Below are 10,332 nucleotides of genomic sequence, written 5' to 3' on the forward strand. Positions count from 1 at the left end.
TCGGCAAAATTACTACTTGGAACCCCCAAACATTTTTTTTTTTATGTCACACGGTATTTGTGCAGGGGTTTTTTCAAACGCAATTTTTTTGGGGGGGAAAAAATGCACTTTGGTGAATTTTAATGCACGAAACACAATATATGTAACCCAATTGTTTGGTAAAAAATATAAATGATGATGTTATGCCGAGTAAATAGATAACAAAACATGTCCTGCTTTAAAATTGCGCCCGCTCGTGGAATGCCGACAAATTACGGTACTTAAAAATCTCCGTAGGCGACGATTTAAGAGCCTTTACAGGTTACCTGTTTAGAGTTACAGAGGAGGTCTAATGCTAGAATTATTGCTGCTGGTCTGACGTTCGTGGCGATACTTCACACGTGTGGTGCGAACACTGTTTACATTAGCGTGCGGGACCGGCGTATGCATTTGCCTTTGCACAGGGGGGGCACTTTAAATTTTATTTTTTTTATATTTACATTTTTTTTTTTTTTTTTTTATTTTTTTTTTTTACTACTATCTCTTATTTTGATCAACTTTATTGCCATTACAAGGGATGAACAACATCCCTTATAATAGCATGGGCGGTGACAGGTTCTCTTTACGGAGACATTGGGGATCTATTGGACCCCATATCTCTCCTCTACCTTTAAAAGCATTTGATCACACCGAGATCTGTTTGATCAGATCCTTTCACAAGCCGGTAACGCCTCGTTTACATCTGAGCAAAAGCGGAAGTGACAAAATCCTTGTTGCTCCTGTTTTCTTAGATCAGGGATATGCAATTAGCAGACGTCCAGTTGTTGCAGAACTACAAGTCCCATGAGGCATAGCAAGACTCTGACAGCCACAAGCATGAAACCCAGAGGCATGATGGGACTTGTAGTTCTGCAACTGCTGGGGGGCTGTAGTTTGGAGATCCCTGTAGACCATAGAGATAATCATGGATGTTCCTGTCCTTGGTCATCTCTATGGTAAGCGGGCGGTACCTCCAGCTTCTGTTCCAGGTTTCCCGATGGAGTGGGAGAGCCCAGAAAGGCAGCGGAAGGAGGGGGGACCTTTCTGCTGCATGTAAAAGTGATCCAGCGACTATTTAGCCGCTAAGATCGTTTTTACATGGTAGAGCATCTGACGGCTAAAAAAAAAAAAAAAAATAAAAGATACTGAGTCCATGAGTGCAGCTGCAGCCTTGGCTGTGGTATAACCACTTCAACCTGAGAATGCACGGGTACCCAATCACGTGCAAGGAAAAAAAAATGTAATTTTGCTTGCACATGACTAAGTGATAAAATTTGGAGAGCCTCACCTCATTCACTAAGCTAAAGGAAAATTCCCTTGTCAAGTGAACAACCTATTTTCCTTTGGTAGATCACCCCCATTGGCTGCTTTGCATATAGTGCCCATAGACGTGGTCCTATGTTGGGCTCCCTCCCTGGTGATTCCTTGAAAGGCCTACTACACTTCTGCTGTCTTTAGCTGCTTCTTGTTCATTGATTTTTCCATCTTCATCAAGTGAAATAAATGTTTTGTTGGGTTGAGGTCGGGGGACTGAGTTGGCCACTTAAGAATATTCTACTTCTTCACTACTTCCAACGGCTCTTGGGTTGCCCTTTGCAGTATACTTTGCGTCAGTATTCTGTCCTGTGAAGGGCCGTCCCACCGTTTTTTTCAAAATTTGGTCCAATCTGGGCTGATAATACACAGTAACCCTCTACATCTCATGAATCACTCTGCTGCTTCTGTCAGAACTCATATCATCAATAAAAACGAGACCCGGGTCCATTGGCGCGGCCAGAACACTGCCTCCACCATGTTCCACAGATAAGGTATCCTTCAGGTCATGACACACTCGTGGCTCCTCTCTGGAACACTCATTTTCATTTGTTTTCCGATAATGAAAAAACGATAAAGATTCTTATGTTAGTTTATAAAGATATTCAACTAACTTTTCCAAACATTTAGGTTGTAGTCAAAGGTAGGACTTGAACCTATTCATTTGTTTTCAAAGACCCTGGAAAAAACTATAAAGATTTTCATGTTGTTTTATAAAGATATCCAGCCATTATACCAGAAAACAAGTTTTTCCAAAGGTTTGGGTTGAAGTCAAAGGTAGGATTTGAACCTATGTAAACCCCTGAAGGAGGCACTTAGTGGCCAGGATACTTAACCAGTACTCTACAAAGTTTGGTGGTTGAGTATTGACTAATGTTAGCCCTTATAGGGTGGGCTGCCAAAGAAATCTACCCAACATAAAACCAAATAATGAGAGGTGGCGATCACCAAGCGGGTTGGCTTGGAGGTAAAGCTCATGGATTATGGAGTGTTTCCTCTCGGCAGTTGGTGCTGATCCCGGTTCAAGTCCTGGTGAGAGCTTCATGAGATATGTTTGGAGTTCCCTAAGGTGTATAGAGAATGCAGCATTGTATAGATATATGATCTTTGGTGAGGGATCACAAAAGAAGAATATTTTACATGAAAAGTACAACAAGCTCACCCAACTGCATTTAAGGGTGAGCTTGGTTATTTTTTATATTTAATTATTTCTGAGCATGCTCAGCAACAACACAAGTATAAACGTTCCCTACAATCTAAGGACTGAAGGCGACAAAGTGACTTGTCCAAGGTCACAAGGAGCCAACGTGTGGTTGAAACCCCACGTCTCCAGGAAGTCTCCCATGGCTACGCTGGCCGTCAGAGTACTTAAACCTGCAAATGGCGGCCCCTTCGCTGGTGAGAGCCAACATGGGGATTCGAACCCACATCCTTCAGGAAGTCTCTCTTGGCTACGCTGGCCGTCAGAGTACTTAACCTGCATGCTATGGCTGCATCACCTGGATATGGGGTAACTTGTTCTCATCTTAAAGTTTTCATTGCCAAAGCGAATAATGAGAAAACTCAGACTATTCAAGAGAGGGTACAGTGGTTTTTCCAATGGGTTGGTGAATTAGGTGCATTTTTGCCTCTCTGGAACAATTCTCAGAGGGAGTTGAGGACATGTTCAAGGAGCCAACATGGGAATTCGAACCCACATCTTCAGGAAGTCTCCCAAGGCTATGCTGGCTGTCAGAGTACTTAACCTGCATGCTATGGCTACGTCACCTAGATTTGACTTAACTTGCTTAAATCTTAAAGCTTCCACTGCCAAAGCGACTATTGAGAAAACTCATAGAATAGCCCACACAGGTCTATACTGTTTGTTCTAATGGACTGGTGGTCAGTCTTCTTCTCTCCTGTGAAGGACCTTCCCATCGGTTTTGCAGAATGCGGGCTAATATTGGATAGAGTCCCGGGTCCATTGGCAGCCAGAACACTGCCTCCATCATGTTTCACACGTGTGGTGGTATCCTTCAGGTTATGACACACTAATGGCTCCTCTCAAGAACACAATTAATTTGTTTTCCGAGACTGAAAAAAAAGCTATGAAGATTCTCACGTTGGTTTATAAAATCAAACTACCTTTTTCAAATATTCAGGTTGTAGTTAAAGGTAGGACTTGAACCTATGTAAACCCCAGCAGGATGCACTTAGCAGTCAGGATACTTAACCAGTACTCTACAACAATTGGTGGTTAAGTCTTGACAAATGTTAGCCCTTATAGGGTGGGCTGCCAAAGAAATCTACCCAATATAAAACCAAATAATGAGAGCTAGCAGTCACCAAAAGGGCTGGCTTGGAGTTTAAGCTTATGGATTATGGAGTATTTCTGCTCGGTAGTTGGAGCTGACCCCAGCTTGAGTCCTGGTGTGCTCTTCCTGAAATCTGCTTGGAGCCTTCTAAGAGGTCATTCAATGCTTGTACTAAGCCCCACCAACCCTTTTAGACAACCGCCCCCCATATACTCCATTGTATCCCAATCTATCTTAACAAGATGATTTGGACTATATAATGAGATCATATGGGGCACATCAGTCACAGCCAGTATCAAGAGGAGCCCCTAGTGAGGCTCCGGCAGCCTCTGTGGTGCAGACACCACCGGTTCCTGTGTTACAATCAGTGGTCAGTCTGGATCAACTTCAGTCACTTGATTCGTCTCAGGTCGATCCCGAATTTGTGATGGACAGCCTTGAGCATGCTGGGGTTGAAATCTCTCCACTGCGTCCATTGCTGAGAGTTCTGTAGCTGTTGCTCAAACTCCTCTTCTCCTATGACGCTGAGAACTAATGAAGCTTTGACAGATTTGAGAAAAGAGTTGGGCAGCTGGTGATGTATATTTTGGGTGGGGGCGGTGTCAAACAAGACATCCCAATGCGACCCCCAAGGTAGGTCGCTCAACCCCTCCCCGTCACCTGACCAACCCCGCACTTACCCCATCTAGGCAGCTTCGGGTTCGTTGTCCTGTTGGAAGATGAGCCTTTAACCCAGTCTGAGGTCCAGAGCGCTCTGGAGCAGGTTTTCATCAAGGATGTTTCTGTATATTGCTGCATTCATTTTTTCCCTCCATCCTGACTAGTCTCCCAGTTCCTGTCACTGAAAAACATCTCCGCAGCATGATGCTGCCACCACCATGCTTCACTGTAGGGATGGTATTGGCCAGGTGAGGAGCGGTGCCTGGTTTCCTCCAGACATGATGCGAGCCATTCCGTTTCATAAGACCAGAGAATTTTGTTTCTCATGGTCTGAGGGTCCTTCAGGTGCCTTTTGGCAAACTCCAGGCGGGCTGCCATGTGCCTTTTACTGAGGAGTGACTTCCGTCTGGCCACTCTACCATACAGGCCTGATTGGTGGAGTGCTGCAGAGATGGTTGTTCTTCTGGAAGGTTCTCCTCTCTCCATAGAGAAACGCCGGAGCTCTGTCAGAGCGACCATCAGGTTCTTGGTCACCTCCTGGACTAAGGCCCTTCTCCCCCTATCGTTCAGTTTGGCCAGACAGCCCGCTCTAGGAAGAGTCCTGGTGGTTCCAAACTTCTTCCATTTGCAGATGATGGAGGCCACTGTGCTCATTGGGACCTTCAATGTTGCAGAAATGTTTCTGTACCCTTCCCCCGATCTGTGCCTCCATACAACCCTGTCTCCGAGGTCTACAAACAATTCCTTGGACTTCATGGCTTGGTTTGTGCTCTGACATGCACTGTTACCTGTGGGACCTTCTATAGACAGGTGTGTGCCTTTCCAAATCATGTCCAATCAACTGAATTTACCACAGGTGGACTCCAATCAAGTTGTAGAAACATCTCAAGAATGATCAGTGGAAACAGGAGGCACCTGAGCTCAATTCTGAGTGTCATGGGAGGAGCCTGTGATACTTCTGTACATGGGAGGAGCCTGTGATACTTATGTACATGGGAGGAGTCTGTGATACTTGTGTACATGGAAGGAGTCTGTGATACTTGTGTACATGGGAGGAGTCTGTGATACTTATGTACATGGGAGGAGCCTGTGATACTGATGTACATGGGAGGAGTCTGTGATACTTATGTACATGGGAGGAGCCTGTGATACTTATGTACATGGGAGGAGCCTGTGATACATTATGTACATGGGAGGAGTCTGTGATACTTATGTACATGGGAGGAGTCTGTGATACTTATGTGCATGGGAGGAGCCCGTGATACTTATGTACATGGGAGGAGCCTGTGATACTTATGCACATGGGAGGAGCCTGTGATACTTATGTACATGGGAGGAGCCTGTGATACTTATGCACATTGGAAGAGCCTGTGATACTTATGCACATGGGAGGAGCCTGTGATACTTTTGTACATGGGAGGAGCCTGTGATACTTATGCACATGGGAGGAGTCTGTGATACTTATGCACATTGGAAGAGCCTGTGATACTTATGCACATGGGAGGAGCCTGTGATACTTTTGTACATGGGAGGAGCCTGTGATACTTATGTACATGGGAGGAGTCTGTGATACTTATGCACATGGGAGGAGCCTGTGATACTTATGCACATGGGAGGAGCCTGTGATACTTATGCACATGGGAGGAGCCTGTGATACTTATGTACATGGGAGGAGTCTGTGATACTTGTGTACATGGAAGGAGTCTGTGATACTTGTGTACATGGGAGGAGTCTGTGATACTTATGTACATGGGAGGAGCCTGTGATACTGATGTACATGGGAGGAGCCTGTGATACTTATGTACATGAGAGGAGCCTGTGATACTTATGTACATGGGAGGAGCCTGTGATACATTATGTACATGGGAGGAGTCTGTGATACTTATGTACATGGGAGGAGTCTGTGATACTTATGTGCATGGGAGGAGCCCGTGATACTTATGTACATGGGAGGAGCCTGTGATACTTATGCACATGGGAGGAGCCTGTGATACTTATGCACATGGGAGGAGCCTGTGATACTTATGTACATGGGAGGAGCCTGTGATACTTATGCACATTGGAAGAGCCTGTGATACTTATGCACATGGGAGGAGCCTGTGATACTTTTGTACATGGGAGGAGCCTGTGATACTTATGCACATGGGAGGAGTCTGTGATACTTATGCACATTGGAAGAGCCTGTGATACTTATGCACATGGGAGGAGCCTGTGATACTTTTGTACATGGGAGGAGCCTGTGATACTTATGTACATGGGAGGAGTCTGTGATACTTATGCACATGGGAGGAGCCTGTGATACTTATGCACATGGGAGGAGCCTGTGATACTTATGCACATGGGAGGAGCCTGTGATACTTTTGTACATGGGAGGAGCCTGTGATACTTTTGTACATGGGAGGAGCCTGTGATACTTATGTACATGGGAGGAGCCTGTGATACTTATGTACATGGGAGGAGCCTGTGATACTTATGTACATGGGAATTTGTATTGTTTTTTATTTTCAATAAATTTGCAGATTCCAAACGTTTCTCACTTTGTCATTATGGGGTTATTATTTGTAGAAATTTGAGGAAAATAATGAATTTAATCCATTTTGGAATAAGGCTGTAATATAACAAAATGTGGAAAAAGTGAGTCCCTTAAAGGGAGGAAACCATGGCTGGGTTCAGTTTCGCTCATTTATGAAGATGGTGTGTTGGTGGCGAGCCCCGAGCTGTGAGGCCTGCAGGCAGGATAGTAGACCTCTGTTAGAATATTTGGGTTCAGAAGGACACAAGGAGGCAAAACACAACATGCAATATTGCCAGGAGTCTGTACAGTACCCGGGTTTCACAAGGTACATGGTAAGGGAGTCAGTCTAGGATCCGCGCCATTTTGGGGTTTTCCCCGCTCAGTTACAAAGAAAGAAATGCCGTCCTTCCTTGGAATGATCAACTACTGCAGACAATGGATTCCTAACTGTTCCCACTATGATAACCAGGGTTGCACCAATACCGGTACTGATCCAAGACACGTGCAATTAGTTTAGTTTCGAAAAGTTCGTAAATACCCGAATAAACAAAAAAACATTTACCGAATTTTTCCATATATTCGGAAAAACTAAAATAAGAACGAAAATCCCCCCCAAAAAATTTAAAAAAACCACATTAATAATAACTATTACATTACTGGTATTGGAATTTCCTTACAAATTTGGGTGTTAGTGAACGTAATGAATACGAATTTATCCGAAGTTATGAATTATCCAAAATAACGAATGCCGCATCTAAACGAATAATAACAAACAATAATAACGAAAACTTTTTGTTATCATTAATTTGTTGCGCTCCCCATTCATTTAGATGCAGCATTCTTTTTTCGGATAAATTCATATTCATTACGTTCACTAACATCCAAATTTGAAAGGATATTCCAATACCTATAATTTAATAGTTAGTTATCATTAGTTAGTTATTTCAAATTTCTGGATTTCGAATTTAAAGAATTTTAGAATTTGCGGATTATCGAATTTACAATTTCACGAATTTCGATCATAGCGAATGACCCAAAAAACAAAACAAAAAAAAAAAAAAAACTAATGAAAACGAACAAATTTTTCGGCAGTGCACATGTCTAACCGATACTTACAGGCTCGGTTCTTTGCGCTGTCAGTGTAAAAAAAAAAAATATAAGTTGTTAAGGTGTGGGGGCCGCTGCGTCCTTAATGACCGATGACTTATTCAGCTGCCAGTGGGATTCCCCTGTTGACAGATGAAGTGTTAAGTCCGCTAATTGGAGCTGTCAAAAAAAAAAAAAAAAAAAAGCAGGCTCTGAAACACTAAGTTTAAAAGAAACATTGTTTCTTTTTGTATCTTTCAGTTTCTTCATCTACAGATCAAAGAGATGGACTTCGATCAGCAGATGAAGTCAGTTTAACCCGTCAAGTAAAAAAAATACATTTTTTTGGTGTTTTTTTTAAATTAAATGTTCCTCTGTTCAACTCTTTATTAACCCTTAATTTACTTTAATCAGCCTTAACTCCTCATTCTCGATTTAACCACTTCACGCAAAACGACGTACCCGTACATCGGTACTTTGACGCTAAATGCCATTGTTACGGCAGCAGCTAGCTACAATAACCCCGGTATTTTAGGGAACGCTGTGCGTTTCTCTTTAGGATAAAAGTGGTCTCCGCGGCAGATTCGCCCGCGAGATCACGTTTAATCGGTGGCGGGAGAGGTGCCCACCCCCCCCCTCCCATAGAAGTCGTCTCTGCCGCTTACCAGACCCCGCCGGTAGTGGCGGAGCCGATCGCGTCCTTTCCCGTGGATGCCTGGCTGCCGAGTGAGGGGAAGATGGCCCCCGCTCAGCTTTATAGCATGGGAGGGGCGAAGCGACATCAAACGTCACTTCCGCCCATCTCTTAAAAGGAGAATTTTTTTTCTTTTTCCAAGTGACATTTTTTTTTTTTTTTTTTTTATTGCATTTTAGTGTAAATATGAGATCTGATGTCTTTTTGACCCCAGATCTCATATATAAGAGGACCTGTCATGCTTTTTTCTATTACAAAGCATGTTTACATTCCTTGTAATAGGAATAAAAGTGAACTGATTTTTTTTTTTTAAAGACAGTGTCAAAAATTAAAAGTAAAAAAACAAAAAAAAAAAAAAAAAAAAAAAAACACGCAGTGATATATGAAATATATATCTAAAAAAATCGATCAATCCTGATGTACTAACGGCTGATCTAATTTCTTGAGTCCCGAAAATGTCAGGACAGTCCAAACACCCCCCCCAAATGACATATTTTTGGAAAGTAGACAGTCCGAGGTCTTTAGTAAAAAAAATCATGGCACATTTTTTTGAAGTTGTAATTTTTTGAAAAATGAAGAAATTAAAAAAAAATAAATAAAAAATGTTCACAATTTTTATTAAAAATAATATCACCAGTGAGTACAGCGTCACCATATAACTGGTGTGATGATGACCAGGAACACTGACTGGTGACCATAAACTTTTTTCTTTTATATAATTTTTTTTTTTAACACTCTGTGACCAGAGCAATATAATGTTACCATAGAAACACTGTACTACTCTGTGGAAGCGATCAGGATCCCCCCTCCCTCCCACACTATGATCGATTAAACCAGTGAATTTCACGGTTACAAGCAACCATTTTTACTGAATGAAATTGATAAATTCAGTGTTTACGATTGGGGTTAGCTGTGATTGGCCCCGTCTGTACCATGTGATCACTGTGACCAATCACAGCTAGCAAACACAATTGTGGGGTGCGCATGACATCCACCCAGGAGGTCGAAGGTCCCGCCTGACCTATAGTCAAATGAGGAGGAGAGGAGGAGGAGGAGAAGAAAAAATGAAGAAGAAGGAGGAGAAGAAAAAATGAAGAAGAAGGAGGAGAAGAAAAAATGAAGAAGAAGGAGGAGAAGAAAAAATGGAGAAGGAGGAGGAGAAGAAAAAAAGGAAGAAGAAAAAGAAGAAAAAAAGAGAAGAAGAAAAAGAAGAAAAAAAAGAAGAAGAAGAAAAAGAAGAAAAAAAGAAGAAGAAGAAAAAGAAGAAAAAAAGAAGAAGAAGAAAAAGAAGAAGAAGAAGAAAAAGAAGAAGAAGAAGAAGAAGAAGAAAAAGAAGAAAAAAAGAGAAGAAGAAAAAGGAGGAGGGAGGGAGGAAAGAATGGTGAGGTGGTCCCGTTCATTATAATCACCTGGTGCACTCTCGGTGTTCTGATTAGGAAAGTTCCAGGGTCTGCATCCCTTTAGAAGTTATTAACCCTTTGGGAGTATCTCACCAAATCTGACATTCCTATTGCAGGGGACGCCTAAAATCTGACTTGTACTTTAGTGAAAATCTGACATTCCTATTGCAGGGGATGCCTAAAATCTGACTTGTACTTTAGTGAAAACTTCTGGGGGATAAAAAAAAAAAAAAAATCACACAAGCAGGAAATGATCTTTCTGGGGGTGGTCCATTTTCCATCTGTGTACAGAGCGCCCCCAGGTGGCCGTGTATTGCATTGAAATTTACAGAAAATTACAGCAGCTGCAGA

This window comes from Aquarana catesbeiana, linkage group LG13, assembly GCF_042186555.1.
Source record: "Aquarana catesbeiana isolate 2022-GZ linkage group LG13, ASM4218655v1, whole genome shotgun sequence".
Lineage (NCBI taxonomy): Eukaryota > Metazoa > Chordata > Amphibia > Anura > Ranidae > Aquarana > Aquarana catesbeiana.